Source organism: Contarinia nasturtii, unplaced genomic scaffold (genome assembly GCF_009176525.2).
Source record: "Contarinia nasturtii isolate CC-2019 unplaced genomic scaffold, AAFC_CNas_1.1 Cnas_scaffold_285, whole genome shotgun sequence".
Taxonomy (NCBI): Eukaryota; Metazoa; Arthropoda; class Insecta; order Diptera; family Cecidomyiidae; genus Contarinia; species Contarinia nasturtii.
In genome coordinates this window covers 4,823,544-4,843,845 of record NW_022197640.1, presented here as the reverse complement: position 1 = coordinate 4,843,845, position 20,302 = coordinate 4,823,544, and the positions used below count along the sequence as shown (strand labels likewise).

General features: G+C 33.6%; 1 protein-coding gene across 4 annotated transcripts in view; it reads right to left on the bottom strand.

Moving 5' to 3' along the window:
• Positions 1-20,302, bottom strand: part of LOC116337394 (octopamine receptor beta-2R) — a 104,499-nt gene that overhangs the window by 45,630 nt on the left and 38,567 nt on the right. For 3 of the 4 annotated variants that reach the window (XM_031761913.1, XM_031761914.1, XM_031761917.1), the window contains one exon: positions 11,126-11,374. The exons of the other annotated variant lie outside the window; for it this stretch is intronic. The gene's annotated coding sequence lies outside the window, so the exon portion shown is untranslated. The remainder of the gene's footprint in view (positions 1-11,125; positions 11,375-20,302) is intronic. 4 annotated transcript variants of the gene reach the window in all.

Below are 20,302 nucleotides of genomic sequence, written 5' to 3'. Positions count from 1 at the left end.
CAAAAACACAAGATTAAATAAAATTTAAAAGAGTCGAGACCAAGATCATTTCAATTGATTTGTTTGAAAATATGTTGTCGCGGTTTCTTTGCGGTTCTTTGCTATCTAATTGCACTTTATGATGTAGTTAATTTAACAATAAACGCCGATAAATGCGTCGTAATGCAAGCACGATACAAAATAATACATTGCACTTCTGACAAAGCAGCACTGTAATTGCGTTCATGTGTGTGTATGATCCTATCTTATATATTGACTGATTCATTTAAGATACGAATCATCATCGCAAATATTTGTCTATTGTATTTTATTGACATTTTGCATTTCAACAAAGCGACGAGAATGAATATATCATCAAATACAATGTGAGCAATGTTGTTCTTCTGTTTTCAGTTGTAACATTTTAGAATGATATTTTTTTTTATTCGTTCAATTCGACGTTTCATTTTTTTCAAGCTTTTCATCATTATCATCAATATGTGAAAAAAAAAACCCTATAAGATATGTAATGATGATCACACTCATTTGAAAATGTCGATGTCATTGTTATTACATTTATTTTCGCTAACAATACGCAAATCTATAAATAGTAATTCATGTTGTGTATATTTTTTAACCTTCATGAATGAATGACGTTTCCAAAACCGGAAATTACACCAATTGCCGTCATTTTTTTCGCTCTTTTAAATCGGGGGTCTTCATTTTTTTTGATCACTTCCACATCGATTTTATTGTATAAATAATGATACTCATCATCAATAAATTGAGGCGCATGAAAGGAAATTGGATTGAACACATAAGAAAAGGCCAATTGTCCGACGTCACGTAAAAAAGGAAACAGAGAAAAATATGTAAATATTTATAAAAAAAGGTAAAGGAAATGTTGCGAATTTATTTTTGATGATTCTACTGAGACGTTTAAAATGATTCGTACCATCGTCGATTCACACATGGATTGGAACACACACACAAAAAGACGAACCAATGTCAATCAAAATACGTACCGCTCGCAATCATTATGAATTCGAATTGTTTGAAATGGCCCAATATATACAACAGAAAAAAATTAATGGTTTTTTTTTTCATCATTGTCTCTTTTGAAATAAATGAACTCACTCTCTCTCTCTCTCTCTCTCTCTCTCTCCGTCTCTTTCTCTCTTCATTTATGCGTGAAAAACTCTGTGAACCGTATAGATACTTGCCGCTTTACAAATATCGACCTTTTTTGTCTGTAATTTATAAATTGTATTGCTGCTTCAAATCAGTAGGATCACATTAAAAATGAGAAATTAGACGTAATTTGCTTGGCATTACGATAAAAAAAATTCAACTGTATTTATGGACAATTATATCATTGTATTTGGCTCCAAACAAAATGAACAAAAGCCGTACGATAAAATGAAACTTTTATGCCAAAAATTGTCATTCTTTCATTTTTTTTCTCTCTTCTCATATCTCCTCATATCTATACTTCGTTCACATTTTCATTTCAATTGAAAAAAGGCAGAATGAAAATCGTCACGGACAATTTTTTCATTTATGAAAATTGATCGAATTGATTTTCTGATTTTATAAATGGCTTGTCGCTCTTGAACCAAACATTTTTACCATTGTGCTTCGTTTAAAAATAAAATGAATAGACGGGAAGAATGAATACGTGTTCATTGTTTCACGCTCAAGTAAAAGTGATTAAATTAATGTTTCAAAAGCTTTAAATCGTTTTGAAGTTAAAACTTATACATATTTGGGAGTTTGGTGTGTATTTTATAAATGTGGCATATCTAAAAAAAAAAACATGAATCGCATGAATGATTTTGGCTGGCGTGCGAATAAGCAACTAAAGAAATGGCTATGGCATATAATAAAGCATATTGTTGATGCTCTCTGAACATTGTCGACCCATAGCATCTATATGTTGGGCACACTGTGCCAAAATGCACACGAAAAAATGTACAATTGTCGTCGGCAAAGTCATAGTCATATTCTCTCGTTCAAAAGAACTAAAAAAAAAATCTAACGGAGAAGAAGAAAAAGGCGATTGCAAAAACGCGAACGCAAACGCTTCAAATGTGAGAATCGGGGCAAATGGACGCGTTGTGGTTCATTTTTCTTGGTTTATAAATGGGTTTAAACTGGCAAAATTACAATAAAGTGCTGGTAACGAATGCAATTTTGTAATGTTTTTCTATATTACTTTTCGAGCGAATATATATTTGTATGCACATTGTAGAAATACACATTCACATGCATTTCAAATGGTGCATGTTCACGCATATGTGGCTCGATGTATACACAACTGCATAACGAACAACAGTAAATTTGGTTGTAATAGGGTCAGCTACATAAAGTATACCGCATAATCTGAATTTGATAATATCCATACGACAAATATTGCCCAATGGTATGTGTACATGTAAGCACTGTCACATAAAAATACAATTGAAATGTAAACCGAATGTACAACACATGAGCGCATTGGATGGATGTCATTGCGATAGGCATTTCATTTAAGGTGGAACATCAGCTGACCGCCTTTTGTTCATTCTATAAAATTCGCTTGTTTTGCTTCTCTCTCTCTCTCTATCATGCATTGCTCGATGTGATGAGAGTATCAATCTTTCCTACAAAATTTCAAACAATGTGGCGTCTGACTGTGACTCAGTTTGACTATTCGTATTCACGTTTTTTTGTATGTGTGTCGTGCTTCCTTTCCGCTGTTATTGTTCGATCTATACACACAACAATTGAAACCTACGCCAAATTAGACTATTTGTTATGTGTAAATGCATGTTGAAGCAGTTTTAACGCGTTCACTGCAAAACGAACGCAAACCGCATTATACCCAATATCAATTTATTTTGTGTTGTTCATTTGATATTTTACGTGCTCGAGTCTTCGATGCAATGCACATATGGGTTGGTTTTGTATTCAATGGAACCATTCCAAAATAAGAAGGAATAAGAAGGAACGGACAGAAAAATACAGAGTAAATGGGATATAGTACAGCAAAAACGATGTACGAGGAAAAAAGAAAGAATTCCGAGGTACGAATGGATTGATAGGCAGTACCCGTTTGAAAACGACAATGAAAGAAAATGGTTAAACTATTTCACAAAAAAGGCATTTTCCTTTATGTAGCTTGTGTCATTCTTTTTTCATTCGCATCGGTTGCTACCTGTTTCTTACTATTTTTATCAAATGTTGTTTTTTTTATTATGCGGTTTCTTTTTCACCACAGTCAACATTTTATATACACATTTTATTCAGACAACTTAAACAACATAAACTTAAAAGAGCTTTAAGTGTATATTTTACGTACTGCACATTTACTACTGACTTTGAGTTGATAAATTTCTTGTCTATTTTTGTTTGCCATTACGCTGTGCACAGCCATACGTTCGACACAATTTTCAAACGATCAGCGCTTGCATACACAAATACGAAAGTCTACCAAAAACGATAAATCACAAACATTTTTTTTTGTTCTTGCTATTAGAGAAATCATCTATTTTCCGTGCATTTATTCGTTCAAAAAAAAAGGTTTTATTTTATAGTGGTTAGCCAAACAGGCTCCTTAATTTGACATGCTTAATGATGAAAATGCTAAATCGCATTTTGTAAGCGGTCCCATCTTGAAAAATATGGTTGAATGCGCTTCATAATTAAACATTCATAGTATATGAAATAATTCATTCTAAAACCTTTTGTGTGTGCTGTTGGATGTTGATATAGTTATACACACGCCGAAATAAATGATTCCAAATAGCAATAAAACCAACAACAAAAACAGATTTGTCTATGGAAATTAACTTCAGTAATTACAATACAATTAACAAAATGAAAAACAAAAACTATTATTAAGACCATGAATTGAAAACATATAATAGTTTGGTCAGTGAAGTGCGGTGAATGGAGTGTAATCGGCATGATACTACAGCTCAAACTTTTGACCAACCAATTTATTTCGATTTTCTCGTTTTTCTTTGACTTTTAGAAGACGGCACCAAATCGGATAAACATTAAGCGATTAATTTATTATGCTACTAAACTATCTATTTCAAATCTGGGAAATATATATATTATGCGGTGGCTAACCATAAATTCAATTTTTAACATCTAGTTTTCTCATTCCATCTCACATCTCGAAGACGATAAAGTATGTATGTACGCATTGAATTTATAAATGCGATACGTTTGCACACGCACACAAACATTCTGTTTTGCAAAATAAGTGTGATTGGTCTCGAAAATAGTTGAGTTTGTACGTTGATGGTTAGTGTAACGCATTCATTCCAATTGACCGATACTGAATTTCAAACGTTGTTTGATTTGATGTTTTGCGGTTAAATGGAACTTTGTTTGATGAATGGTTGAATTTTTAAATTGATTTATTTGGTAAAGTTCGGTGCAATGTTTTTATTCGTTTGACGCGGCAGGCAACAAACGATAACGTCTGAACATAAGGCTAAATGACTGTATCCATGGCACATAAATACGTGCATTTAAGTTGATTAGATGGAGTTGTTTTGAGCCTATGTGCCGCATATATAGATTGGCCAAAATCGGTCCGTGTCTTCGTGCAATATTATAAATCTTGTAGTGTTTTATATTCGAATCGATTATGTTTAATAGCGGTTTAGTTCGGTTCGTTTCAGTTTCGGTTCAATGTTCATAAAATAGCTTCTATAAAATATATCACATGCGAACCAGCAACACAAAATTCAATTCTATTCAGTTGTGGTTCGCAATTTTTCCTTCACTCTTCACTCTCACTCTCTCACTCCTTCTCTCCCGTTCTCCTTTTTCCGCTTGAGAAAAAGTCGTGGAGCGTGCACAATGTGCACATTACGATAACAAACAAACTAAATGCCGCGTTAGTAGCAAATGAAGCAGCAAGAAAAACAATCAAAACGAAGATCATGATGATGATATGATGAAAAGGCAGAAAAGCCCATAATTTTTCGATCTTTGTATGCGAATTACAATAGGCATGTGTATATGCATGCACGATGAGAATGTGTATGTGTTGATGTGCAATTAAAGATAATTTGCGCGTCGAAATGAATAGAAGCGTTCAGCAAAATTTTGTAAACGGTAATAATGAAGAGAACGAAAAATTTTGTACAAAAAATATTACCCAGCTATTGGAGCTGAAATGCTCTGCTAAGAGCCCACATTCGTATACGTGCACAAATTTATTGACTTGACCAGAAGTTTTCCTATTTGGTAAATTTATTTGCGACCTATTCTCTATACACAGATGGTTCATGGTCATGATATTCACAAGAATTCGTTTTCTTCGATTAGCCGCACTCTCTTCGTTATCTTCCTTGGCTTTCATTTGCTTTTTTTGTTCGATCATCATTAATGAAACATACAGTGCTCGCATTTTGCTTCTGCCTTTTTTCTCTCTTTTGTGCATACTTTTTCATCTATTATCATAGCCGATTCTATTGTTACAAAATAATCCAAATGGATTCACACTGATATATTGGAAACGCGTGTTTCAATCTATCGATGATGCACAATGAACACAAAGGCGCACACCATTGAAATCAAGAAAAGTTAACGATGGCGTTGGTGTTTGCGGGCGTGTGTGACTTTTGGATTAAAGTTCGTAAATTTGTTCCGGTGAACAGAACGTTTGCAGCACATTAATGAAAACGACAAGCATATAAGCGATGAAAACTAATCAACAAACGTCTAATCTCGATAAATGACAAAGTTTTCGAAATATTTATCAGAAAAGAGAACGAAGCGACATGAACGCCAACGATAATTGTATGATTCGAAATTACGTGCGCGAGCGTCAAATTGTAGCTGTAAATACATTTACACATTATTTAAGATGAAATGAGTCCACTCCAATTTGAACATCTTTTGCCCAAAAATGGAAGCAATTACACATGTTAAACGGACACTCTGCAGAATATTCATATTCAGTTCCGTTCGAGAATAAAGCGATGCCTGAAATATACCAAGCGTGCTACAGCGAAAATTACAACATTTTTCGCAAAGAAAATAAAAGAAATTTATTGTTTACCCATTAATGTGAATAATGAAACAAATCCAAAATCTGTTTAGGTTGATAAATAATACGTTTCAATAAGGGATGGAATAAATTCGATGTGCTCTCATAAACGGAAGAAAAAATTCCAACAAAAGAAAAGTTACGTTCACATTTTGCTCTTTAGCCTTCTATTGTTTGGTTGTCTAGATGAGGTAAATATTTAACAATTCATTGTTGTAAATAACCATAAAAATTGCTTCATTGATTTATGTGCCGTATTTTTTCTCGGGGCTGTATTCGTACTAGAAGACTTACGCTCTGCAATTGGAACAGATTTTTGCTAAGAGTGTTTTTTCTCTCGTGTGTAAATATCTATACATTCATTCTTTTTGTCCTTGTTCGATTTTACATTGTACTTTTTTTTAATTTCTTCAACTTTTCGAACACTTTATTGTGAAGAATTAGTAGATAATTTCAAAAATAATGGAATGAGTATGGAAGGAAAAAAAGTGCGATGCATTGCACAAGCCAAAATAGATTGGTTTTATGTGACACATTTATTGAAATACTAACCCAAAACGATGTCATAAAAACACAATGATAGCCTCACCTCTATTTTTGGTTGGAATTTGTTAATATTGATGTTGATATGCATCAAACACTAGTAGTGCTTATGTCATTTTCTCACGACGGTTATATATCCACAACGTATTTTTCTTTATATTTATATTTGCAAAGAACATCAACAACGCTAGAAGAGTGTTGTCGCATCGGAAATGGCATGTAGGTGTTTTTCTTTAGCATTATTTATTTACGACTGTTTTCAGAACCATATCACTTTAACTTGACTTGGTCTTTCTCTCTCTATCTCTATCTTTCTCTCTATCTCGCCCTATATATATATATTCTGTTGCTATTTTGATTGGGATCGATTTGGCAATGTGTTGTTATAATAACACCATTTTCACGAATGTGTGAGAGAGAGTGTGATGAAGTGTGTGTGTGTGCGCGCGTATGTATCAGATAGAAATAGAGAGAGAAGGCGAGAGCATATAAACGAATTGAAAGGAGATTAACAACGATGTCGCCGTACAAATCGCATATCAAACACAGATGACACATGTGAGTGCCGAACGAATTTTCCCCAATGCGATTAGAGGCAATATACTGTTAATATGCTTGAAACGTTGTGAAATGTCTCAAAATGAAATTTCGAATGAAATACACTCGAAAATCACCGGAATTTTTTTATGTTTTTGTATTGGTTGTTTCGCGCATTTCTTCCTTGCATTTTTCTCTCTCCTTCTTTTGATATTTAACAGAGAAAAAATACACATTTTGTGGACTGAAACAGAACTAGAAGTTTATCGAAATTTCGTCACATTTTGAAGCATTCAGCGCAATCTGTGTCTACGTGCCAATTTCCCAAAAGAATAATAAAAAATGTGTGTTCGTTCGGTGTTTTTTTTACTTCTAGCACGAAATTTGCCAGATTTTTAATTTTATTATGTACAGTGTGAGCCTGGCTTTTGTATATTTCGCTTGCAGGAGAAAGAAAAGTTCTTATATTTTATTTTGAATTTTATTTATTCCATCTTTTTATCTGAACATTTCCAATATATATTGTAAAGGTGTTTTTTTGTACGTTCAATTTCTTTGATGTTCAGTGATTTCTTCTGATCTGGATTTTTCACACTGTCTAGCATCACAACAAATGCTATACGTCAGTCTTTTTGTATTTTTTGTTATTCATGATTGTTGTATCAAATTATAATGTAATTGTATACGTTTACTTTGATTGGAGGTGATCACACCGATTTGTTTCTTCTCTACAAGTGATTTCTTTGTCATATGTATAAATTCCATCGAATTTGTAACTGAACAATGGACAACAAATCTCGAATACATATTTATTAGAAAAGTATCCGTTAAACAGATGATCAATTTACGAATCAACAAATATTTAAACAGTGGTTATTTGATACAATGAGATGAGGTTTTGTTACACCATTTCCATTCATCCATTGTACTGATTTGGTGGTGTTATTTCAAATAATAGTATGGTTAAGTACCGCTGACAAACTTGACTTTCTCATGTAGACACACTGCAAGTGGTAGAGAAAGAGAGGGCGGAATCTAAACAGAACTGTTTAAAACGAATGAACAAAAATTGTTTTTGTTGCCTTACCAGGGGCGTCCACAGGCAGTTACCTCTCCCCTAAAGATGAAATGTCCTCTTTTTTGAGGAAGGAAAGTTATTCGAATTTGCTAGGGTTTTGCTCTTCACTTTCAAATTTTTGTTACAATCAAAAGTATTTTCGAAAAATGTCCTCTTTTTTCATTTGCCTTGCCCCCCTTAACCAAATCCTGTGGACGCCTCTGCGCCTTACATTCATGATAAGATATTGGTCTGTGTTACAGTTTTCGTCGATTGAAAAGTAAAATTGACGAGATTTATTTTTGTTTTTTTTTATCATCTATTTCAAATATAAATCAAATCAAATCGAATCAAAGCCCCACCACAAGAAACATAGACAGACCAAAGGAAAATGTAAATCAGCCCGTGATTTGGATATGACACCTTTGAATGAACACGAATTCAAAGCGATTGACATCACTCATAGATGAGAGGTAGAGGGAAAGCGCGTGTATGCATTAATATGTATGTCTATAGTCTATGTATGATACTTCACAGCATCAGCCAATGTTGTTATCATTTGCAAAGTGTTTTTTCTTGTTATCCTGTGTTTGATAAACCATATCTAGATTGTTTTTTTGTTGCTTTTTGTGATATTTAAGTTTCACTGTTTCATTCAGCTATTCCCACATACAAAAACGCAAAACTGAATGATTGGAAAATGTGTTCACCAAAAAGAAGATCGTAAAACATGAGAAACGGCAAAATAGAACTTGCCTGTCAGCTATTTTCCTTCCTCTCGCACTATCTTCACTTCGCCATCTCTCAATTGAGTGTATTTAATCAAAGCTTTGGCAAACTTACCTAAAACATATAAATATGTCCATAATATTGATACATGAGCACACAATACATTAAACATAAAGTATTGACGAAGCAATTTGAAAGAAAGTGTACATTGGCGCACTTATGCTTATCGATTTCCGTGTTTTGTTGGGAATTTTTTTTTATCGAAATAAAAAGGAAACTCAACCGACACACATTAAAATTGATTCATCTAGGTGCCTTTCATTTAGAAAATATGGTATACTGTACCGGGCTTTAATTTGCTTTTATTTGCTTTTATTTGCTTCAGTTCACCCTGTTGTACGGTATAATTGTCGATTCCATAAATGTTCCGATATGAATCAAACAACGTCGTTGCCGGCAATTTCCGTTTTGACCAAAAACAAATTCTCTCTCTCTCTCTCTCTCTCTCTCTCTCTCTCTCTGAATGCTATATGAACAAATTGGCAATACATTTTGTGGTGGTTTTGTTTGAACCGATCGAAAATGCTTGCTCGACATAATTTTGGCAAATCAAAGATAAAGTAAATATTCTTCAACCGAAATGAAATCCCAATTGAACTTTTAATGTTCGCATAGATTTTCGGCGAGAAATTCAACTCGATTAGCATTACGCACGATAAAGACCATTGAATATTATATAAATTCTATCGCCTATAAGTATAGCACACCGCTTTCAATATATTGTATATGATATATAAAACGTGAACAATGATATTGATGATGACGAAAACTACCATTCATTTCGTATAACATATATTCAATGCGAACGGCTGTGTTCAAGTTCACTTAAACATAAATATACACACACTCACACAGACATGAACACCCAATTGGGTATATATACTTTTTTCGGTTCGTCGTTTACGATTTTCGTTGATTCTGGATCCTTTTTGCTTGTTATTAAATATGGAAATTGATACAATGACCGTTTTGATTTTGTGTGTGTGTGTTTATTTCTGATCAACATTTTGGCCGTAGAGCATTCATTTTATTTCTTTGAATTACGTATTGCGTGTATTTATGTCGAATTTTTGCGAAACGACAACCAAAACATTGAATGTTGCCACATAAAATCGGATCTCGAAATTCCACATTGACCGAACAAAATACATAAGTACACAATGAACTGCACAAGATGGCAAATCACTGGAACTGAGCCAAAAGCTGATAGCTTTATTGATTTTCACTTTGAATTCATTTAAGGGAAAAAATTGTTGGTTTTTTTTTCGCCTCTCGTTCGTTTGGACTCTTTTCTAGGTGACTTCCCTTCTTTCGTCTTTCAATACTGTTCTCGCTATACTGTTCTCTTCCTCATTTACCCGATCTAGAATTGAATACTCTAGGCTGTACGTGTATATGAACGATATAGCCACTTGAAAAGGCTTGTGTTATGTAACAGCTCAATTACAATGGCGAGAGCTCTTATACACAAAAGAACACATCCTTGTGCATATGAAAATATATTGCCATGTATTTGTTTTGTTTTTGTTATTTTAAACGTTCCATAGAAATCTGATCAACTGACAAATCAATTTGGACTATATCGTACCATAGAGTAGATTTTGATGATATCGAATTTCAGCAAATTATCAATTGGCTTATAACTGGTCATTTAATGGCTTTAATTTGATTATAGTTCATTGCAGTTTGCGTTGAATATCGATACGGAAAGGTACATTTAGGATCAAAGGTCATGAGGTTCAAGTGTGTCTTACATATCTTTTAACATTTACTAAATTCACGAAATATACTTAGATATCGAGGGAAAAGAAAATGGAAAACTACGGTAGTTAAAAAAATCGCATCAATGTGTTAAATAAATGGAGTATCTGTTTAGTGGAGTCCAATTTAAATTCAAGTGGAATTCATTTTGAGTGGAATTGAATGAATGGAATCTAAACACAATACTGCTTCGCCCTTTGGTGCAGTCAGTTTTGTGCTTGTACGGTTAAAAATTGGAAATTTAAAAAAAATTCATCGTTTTAATGAACAAAATCAAATACAAAATGGAAAACTAAATTTTTTAAAGTAATTTTTCATGAGAGTTTCGTGTATCATAATTCCAAACTAAAGACTTATGAATAAGTGTAAGGTAGACTTATATTTGTTATGTATTGTTTTATACATACCATCAATTGACAGCATTTCAGCAGTATGTTTGTATCAAAAGTGTCTGTGCCTATGCTGACACACATGCGAACGGTGAATTTCGTTATACTCAATGTGCTACTCTGTGTTACTATTTTGCTGTTCCGAATGGCCAATTTTATGCCCCGCTGTTATTGCTGCGCTGACAATCACAACGATGATGGTGGTTAAAGTAGTATATCGTAATAATATTAAGTGGCAGTAAACTTATGGAAGTTAGCATGAATAGCCTGTAAAAAATCGAGATAGAGAGAAAATAGAATCTAAGGTTATGGTCGGCAATTTTTCACTTTCGTTTTCGATTTAAAATAAAACAAAAAGAACTACTCTAATCGATAATGCAACAAATCGTGCAAAACGTATTCTAAAACTGATTTACTTCGCCTTTTTCGTTCTTACTTCCAAGCACCACTGCTTCTTGCGTCCAATCGATACCATGCTAAATCTATTATAGCACGCATTTTTGCACACTTTACTACAGTTTCATTCTTATTGGTATTGCGTGCGCTATTCGACATTGCTGCGTGTAGCCACTTAATTCGATCGCCGATAGTTCGTGTTATGAACAAGGGCTCGGATCTCGATCAAAACGTTGCGAATTATGCGATAATTTGCCCAAGTCGCAAAGAAATCGGTAAGAAAGTAAGACAATTCATAAAATTTGCGTCCTTTGTATCGTAACAATTTATTGCAAATTGTTGGCGGATTATTGCTACTTTTTTTTATTGAAGTAACCAATTATTTTACAATTTCAATATAGTTGGTCCATTCGCAACTGAATCATTTCCCCTAGGAACAAACATTTACTTTCCCGCTAGCATTCGATTTCTCTGCGATTTTTTATCGTATAATCACTTGAATGAAATTTATGAAAATTCATTGATTTTATAAATAGCTCACAGCTTTGATTCAGATGTTTTATTGTTCAAGCGATTTCGTTTCTTATAATGGGCCTTTGTGTAAAAAGTGAAAATAACAGTTTTCTACCCTTTCGTCAATTCTTTGGAAAATCGGAGCGCATCAAATGAAAAAAAAAAGCTTCCAGAGCATTTCATTGGTGCTTAAATGAAAATATAAATAATATATAACCGATGGGTAAACAAAAAATTTGGATTTATCTGCAACAAAGAATGGCACACAAAAAATGGAAATTCCGTAGAATGTCGGATGAATTGCCATTTTTTCATTGTGTTGGATGTGCAAAAGGCGCACGTTTATGTTAAACTTGACATCAATCTGACAACGACATTTTTTTCCTCAAAATCTGAATTAATATTAAAATTAATGATTCCGGAAAAAATATGTCAACTGAAGTTCCGGGGCTCGTTCTTGAGCACATTTAAAAAGCCACCACATTACACAAGATGTATCACAAGAGAAATTGACGAAAATAGCAAACTGCTAAGTAATTGTATATGCAAATTGAGTGATTAAGTCACACACACACACAAAAAAAGAGAGAAAAAGAATATTTCCAAACAAATCGTTGATTATACCTTTTTCAGCATGTCGCTGACAAACACAAGAGCAGTGCTTATTTCACCTTACCATATCTTGCCATCGTTGTGCGTTTGAAATCAATGAGATAGACCAAGAGAGTGTGTGTCGATTCGGATTATTGCGCCAAAGGGACGGACAGTAAACACGAAGCGCTCAAGCGTGTGACTTAATCACCAGAAATTTTCATGCTCGATTTCTTTTGTCCCCTAATTAATTTTTTTTTTCTTTTTCAGTCTCTGTCGTTCATTCTCCCTTTATCTGTTACTTTATCTATTTGGCTCTTTGCAGTCGTTCAAGTAGCTTGGCTTCTGTTCGTGTATCATTAAAAGATTAAAATATGACACATTACAATATTTTTCTCATTATGGCATTTCTCATTTCCTTTTGCAAAGTGTGGCAATAACTGAGTCGATGTCATCATCATCATCGTTGCCAAAATCATGCGATTTTATGTTTATTCCGTTCATTGACCACCATCAACTATGAATAACTTTTTACTAAAAAGTAAATACACACTTTTTATTCAACATCATCGGACTTACTGTCCGATTTTAAAGTGGCCATCTTCAGATGCTTTAACGTAAGAGAGTATTACTCAATTAATTAATGTTCAATTTTAAGGAGCCTGCCATAGTTTATTCAAGTGATGGCCGTCGAAAGCTTTTGGGCTTTTCAGCTATTTTAATTATTTTACACTTCTTTAAATTGTTTCTCAATTTTCGTAACACAAAACTGGTGTGCATTCATACTTAATAAATTAAAGCTAAAAGGCATGCCAAAAATGGAAACAAGAGAAATACAAACGGAACGCGCACATTCTTTGATTCGGCGAAAAATGCGAATACCACAGCGGAGTGTACGGAAACAAAAAGTAAAAGTGAAATTTTTTTGTCGCGATTACAGCACAAACAGTGAAAGAACAGAGACAAAATGTTTAACGGCCGCAAAGGCGATGACGACGACAAGAGCACGAACAATTCAAGCTGCTTTTTTACTCACAGGCGCTACAATCGACCGCAAAATGTGAATATGAAGCAAGTAAAACATCGTAGATACACCGAGCGCATATAATTTAAGGAATTAAATCATTTATCACTTTCAAACAATTTATATATTAAACATTCGCATATATTCAACCAACGAAATTTCGCGTCATCGCTATTAATGAAAATGTGTGTGCTCCCTTTACTTTATTCATAATATGATAGGTACACGAGACAGAATGAAAGCACACCGATTTCTCAAACTAAAACGATTTTCGATCACTCTTTCATCTGACTTTTTTTTTATTTTCGAACTGACGTTCTCCATAATGAGTGTATTTTGCAGGTTGCTATTTATTTTACTGTGTAAAATTTATCGTTTTGAAACTTTTCCATTTTAAATTTCGTATGATTTTTAATTTCGAAACGAAATATAATATCAAGACAACTGTTCTTCCAACATTCGGTTTGAATGGGATTTACTGTACCAGAGCCCAGGTGTTTCTGATGGTTTCTACCGCTAAATGTGTAGAAATGCGTAACGAATCGAACCGAAAAGTTATTTCAGACGAAAAAAAGAAATTTGGAAATTATTTCAAGAAACTTCAGGTTTAAGTAAAATAAAGAACTGAAGGGGCACATACGCACACCCACTGAGATTTATTTTCGCTCATTCACAGTTTATTTCGTTATAGCATTGGCTATTATTAGGCACTTGACAGCGTAACATTATTTTGTTCGTTTTCGTTTGGTGTCGCTGTCGCTTTGTCGTTGTTGTCACTGCTAATTTATGTTTTTCTTTATCATCGACATTGCATTTTCACGTTGGCCGTGTTTTTTTTATTCTATATTTTTCAACGAAAATCTTCTCTCAGTTTAAACTCAGAAATAACACGATAGAATGAAGTGCTACGTTGTCAAAATGTAGATAGCGTGATTGGACGCGATACTTTTTGTTGTGCGTATGTGTATCTCTTACTCTTCTTCTTCTCTAACGAATGTGTGTGAGAAACTGTGAGTTTGTTTGCTTCCGAGACAATTCCCAATTTTATCTTGATCGCGTTTATATCACATTTTTGTGGCGCTTCAAATGCGAATATATGCGAGAGGTTAAAAAGCAACACGGAATAATCATTTTTGATGAAATACTCAAGCATTCGAAGCCAAAATGCTAAATATACAAATGCTGAAAGAATTGTGATAATGCACCATGATTGAGCATCACGAAATGTTAGCGCAGATATTTCCATTCATTTTCTCTGATTGGAATTTCATTTAGTCGTTGTGTGTGTGTGTGAGAATGTTTCTTTTTTATTCCAAAATGCAAATAAATGTTAAACTCTAGAAAGCTGATTCAGTTGGTATATTCGTTGTTGTTGTTGATGTCTATCTCTCTTCCGCTCCATGTTTTTCCTATTCGCAATGTATTTATGTTTTGACGTCGTTTTTTGGTATTATTTTTGTGTGTGTGTGTGTGTGTGTCGTGTGCGCGTTCAAGCGCAAACGTTTTGCGTTCGCTCTTTATCTATATCAACCCATTAAAAAATGTTTGCGGTAAAGCATAATATCTTTTTGGGTGCTCTTTTGCATACGGATATTTGCATTAGCATTTGGTTTATGGTATTTAGTATTATCATCTTGACATACTTGATTTCAAGATAAATAATGCAATGAAAACTCATGTTGTCATTACGAATTTCCATTTGGAAAAACGAGTCGATTCATTCAAATATGAAAATTCACCTATTGAGTTTCCTCTTTCCATCTCTCTTTCTCTCCGTTTTTATCCGGTTTCTCTGTTTGTCTATGTTTCCTTCGTTTTGTCGTTGATGGTTTCGGCTAATATCTGCTCAAATCGTTAGCATGAATTTTTCATGACATATGAACAACAAAATTAGAAGAAAGCACATAATGCTATGAATTAAATGCCGTGCATTGGAAGAGATTCATTATTCTTTTTATCTCTGTCGATCCATTTTCAACGGCATCAAAATAAATGAGACCACTTCCATTTAATATTAATTAATAAACCCATTTGGTCTGAGACATGCTCCCATTTATCATCACAAAAATATGGTTTTTGGCCAGGATCTTTATTATAAATTTCGAATACATGACTCATTCACATGCATTTTCCTTCGACTTTTACTCGACACCTCGATGCCACAATGCCAATCGCATCCATTTGTTTTCACTTTCACAATATCGATGTATATATGTGGTGGACCAAAGATTTTAGTTCAATATCATGTTGAAAACTATTTGGTCCCAAATGAATTAAACCAAAAATACCAAGCAAATTGTAATTTATGATCATTGGCGCGTTTAGAATATAAATTTGATATGTATGTGTGTGTGTGTGTGTCTTTTTTTTAAACTTCGGCCTCTCTGTTAATCGTTTGGAACAAAACGAAAATTACTGTAAAATGACAGCAATGAATTTAATTCAACGCACAACGTGTATTTTAGCAGTATGTGACGTGAATATTTGCAAAAGAAAAAAAAACTCGGCCAGAAACTTGAGCTGTTGGTTTTGGCTCAAATAATTCCGTTCGGAAAATGAAGTGAGGAATGTACATACATTCACAAAGATACACCGTGGGGTGGAGAGAAACATGTGAATTGTGCACACGACTGCTTCTGGATTCCGGGTTTCGGTAATGATTTTATTTGAGGTAGAAGAAGCTGCTTCTTCATTAGAACCATTTTGAAAAGTTGTCTGATCAAAGCGTTGAATGGAAAATGAACCGGACGACGACTCGAAAACGGACGATACACAAAACTGTATTACACTCGTCTTCCACTTAATTCAATTCGTATTATTCTTCAATTTATTCATGAGAAACTGCAGGGTTTTTTCCCCGTTCTGTCTTTTTATGTGTTGCGTTTCGTTTTACTTTATTCTTAGGATGTTTAATGCATTGTTCATCTTCGTTGAATGTTATATTTTCAGCTTATACTCTTCCATGGAGTTTGGTTGTTTGTTTTTGTTGTGCGCTTCGTAGTTGCAATGCATACAATCACAAAAAATAACATCCTATTTTCTGGAGAAAATGCGATTTGAGGTTGCGAAAGTGTCATCGTGTTGATATAAACTTTGGCCAGTATAGCATTTTGTTTTTGTGTTCAGTTTGTTTTTATTTGGTTTAATTTTTGTTTCGTATTTAATTACTTAGGGCAAAAAAATCTCTCATTCTTTTTTAAATGCAAATTTGTTGTTGCTATCATTATTGTCGCTTCTCGTAATTAGGCAACGAAACCCCAAATGATTATTTATGAATACTTCAAAGCCATCGACCGCACAGATAAAGACTTTGCTATCAAGCACGACAAGCTGTTGACAGTGTGTTTTGTTTTTTCGATTCAAGTCGCTTTGACTTTCTGTGCACAAGTGGAAGAGTCGAAACCGAGAAATAAAATGAAGTAAAGTGTGAGAGAGAAATCAGTGAGTAGGAACAGAATATTTGATGATGATGTTGGTATCATAAAGTGCCATGGTCGAGTACAATTCAAGTAGAGAAAGAATTGAGCCGCAGAAAGAGAGAGAACGATAATCACGATACATGTCCGTATTTTTGAAGATGGAAATATATACAGCAAATGTGAATTGTATAGGCAGCATGTTTTCATTACAGTTCAGTGTGAAGTGAACGCGCAAAATGAATGAAACAGAAAATAAAAGTGTTGCAACAAAAGGTGTAGGTATGATGGAGAAAAGGTAGTACGATAGCTTTAGAACAGTGACAGTATGGTGGCGAACGATGATGTAGGTGTGTGTGCCCATGGCATTCTTTAGCAAAGACGGAAGTGAGGTGCAAAAAAGAAGAGGAAGCAACGAACACAAACCAAAAAGAACGAACAAAAGAAGTCGAAATAAAAGTTTGATTAAGTAGACTTGAATGTGTATACTGTACATTGCAGAATCACAACAAAAGCAACAACCAAACGAGAGGGGCCGATATAAATGAAATTAAATGAATGACAAGAACAAGCATAATAACAAGAAAAGTGTAAGATACAGAAGCGCGCGCACATGGAATAGAAATCGAAGTTGGAGACCGAAAAAAGAAATACCGAGTCGCCAAAACACAATTCTGCTATAATGCGAATCGAGAGAGAAAAAAAATACGCACACCAAAACCAAATCGAAGAAGACGGTAAAAAATCAACACACGGAATAAACAAATATGTGAACAGGTGCAGACTAAAAAAAGACGAACAAAAGTTCGAAAGAAATGTATGTGTATTGGCATTGAGAAAGACGTGGTTTGTGCACGCATCTAATCAAATTTTATTTTCCTTCAGCACACACAAACACACACCAATCTGAATGACAAGTGTTTTTGTTATCGGAATTTTCTCGTTTTTTTGTTCTCTATCCATGTTGTTTTTCTCTTCTTCTTCATTCTTCTTTTTTTTTTTTCATCACCACGTTTCAAAGTGATGTTTTATATCATCGTGTTCGCAACTGTAAATCATTGACATTTCAATGGCAATACCGCAAATCATATAGCGATTGCAGCAATTTTCTTCCCTTCGAATCAGAAAAGTAAGTCATGAAAAGTCATGCACATAATGAACAACAGAATACATCACAATGTACGATTGCTGTTTGTTGTTTCCTGCTTTTTTACTCATTCGTACGAATAAATACTTAACTATACGATGTACAGTTTTAAACTAGTTTTTTTTTAAATGTGCAAACTTTGAAACTAACAATTAGAATGCATTTTTATAATTACTACATGAGCTGATAAGTAAGCTACCTGATGAAAATCGGAGGAAATAATATCAAATCTGTTAGTTGTGACAAGTACCACCTTTTATAAGACTACTGACAAACATTTGAATCGAATTCATTGGCTGTTCTTGAAAGAGACAAACGTCACAATAGACCATAATAATCCATTTTATATATTACTGAGCAAAACTATTATATTGAACTTTCATCCGTGTAAAAGATATAGGTGTCAACAGGAATTACGTAGTGAGCGATTCGCTTTTCAAATTTTAAAATACTGGTACCGTTTGCATGGTTTTCCAAAGCAGTTTTATGTGAGAAATCCAACGATTGGAAACACTGCAGTTCAGTGGGCCATCTACGTCAAAACATACTTTTGGTTGAAAATAAAACGCCATCATATTCCGACATTGGAGAAATCTAATGGGCGATTTTCGTCGATTAAAACAGAATTTTCTGTATCTATCTACCACACGAATGACCCCAAAATGCATTGCATAGGATCTATGGGACGTTATTTATTAATAGGGATTGGGACTTTAACCTTGAACATTGGCATAAAGCTACCAATCGATTTTATTTTTTCTAATAGAGAGTCCAAACAGTTCAAGCAAGCCAGAATTTCGTTTCATTGACTTAATATGCAAAAAATGGTGTTTATTTCACAAACCTAATTCGATTTTTTTGCATTATAAGAAACAAGTTTGAGTTTGGTTTCTTCCAGACCTCTAACTTCCGAGTCTTCTTATAAGGAACTTAAAGGAAGGTACTTGTCAATAACAACACAAATTTGACATTAACGGATCCCGTTCTCGTCAGGTAGCTTACTTATCAATCCATGTAGTATATAATAAGAGTAAACACTTCTTTTGCAACTGGAAACTTTACGTTTACTTTATTGCATGATAAAAATTTCACAATAATAACTAAGCGACTTCACAAAAAATCACGCTCGTTCAAAATAATATCATTTTGGATAACTTAATTTATTTGAGGAAGAAAAAACAATAAAAAATATAGTGATCAAATAGAATACTTTTGCACTAATAAATGACGTTCAGTTCCATAGCTCAAAATTGATGATGCGAACATGTTTATGAAAAATGTCATTTTTATTATGCAATAAAAAGAGCATTAATTTGGCTAACCATAGTTATAATTTACACTTATTATTCCATTAAAGAGTATATAATCGTTACAATGAAGTTTTCCAGTTCATCGATGACAATCTACCTTTTTAAGACAAACGTGTATTTTGATAACCATATCTCACCTTAGTGGCGTAATTATATGTTATTGATATACGAAAGTTGTGTATTTTAAAACAGACATTCTTTACATATAAAAATAATATTAGTCAGAAAAAAGGGGACAAAACCAACAAAATTATTGGAATATCCAGCGCATTTCGGTTTAAATGTCAGCAATAAAATGTAAACAAAAACGTAACCTGTTTGGAAACTACAAAACTTATCATTTTCAGAAATAAATTTATATTTTATTTTTTGTTTTGTTTCAAAAGAGCCACCATCAGCTGTGTAGTTTTTTGTTTGGTCGCCATTGTAATTCATATAAAAATGTTTGTTTTCGTATTTTTCCGAGCTATAATGATGTGTATTTATGTAAGTTGTGTGTGTGTGTGTGTGTGTTTTAAATTTGCATCTAGGCCAAAGCGAATGAATTTAAACAAATAAAAAGGAATCGTAACTATGATATATATAAAATCTGAACAGAATGTCAAGAGAAGAATCAACATGATGCATAAAATGCACATGTTTCACATAAATACATTTACATTGGCCAGAACACAACGCAAAAAAAAACGTTGGAAAAGCAACTTCAGCACTCATACCAAATGCTCACAATTTGAATGTCAAAGAAATACTACATATACTGATTGAATTCATCCATTGAAATATCATTCCATGACTGAT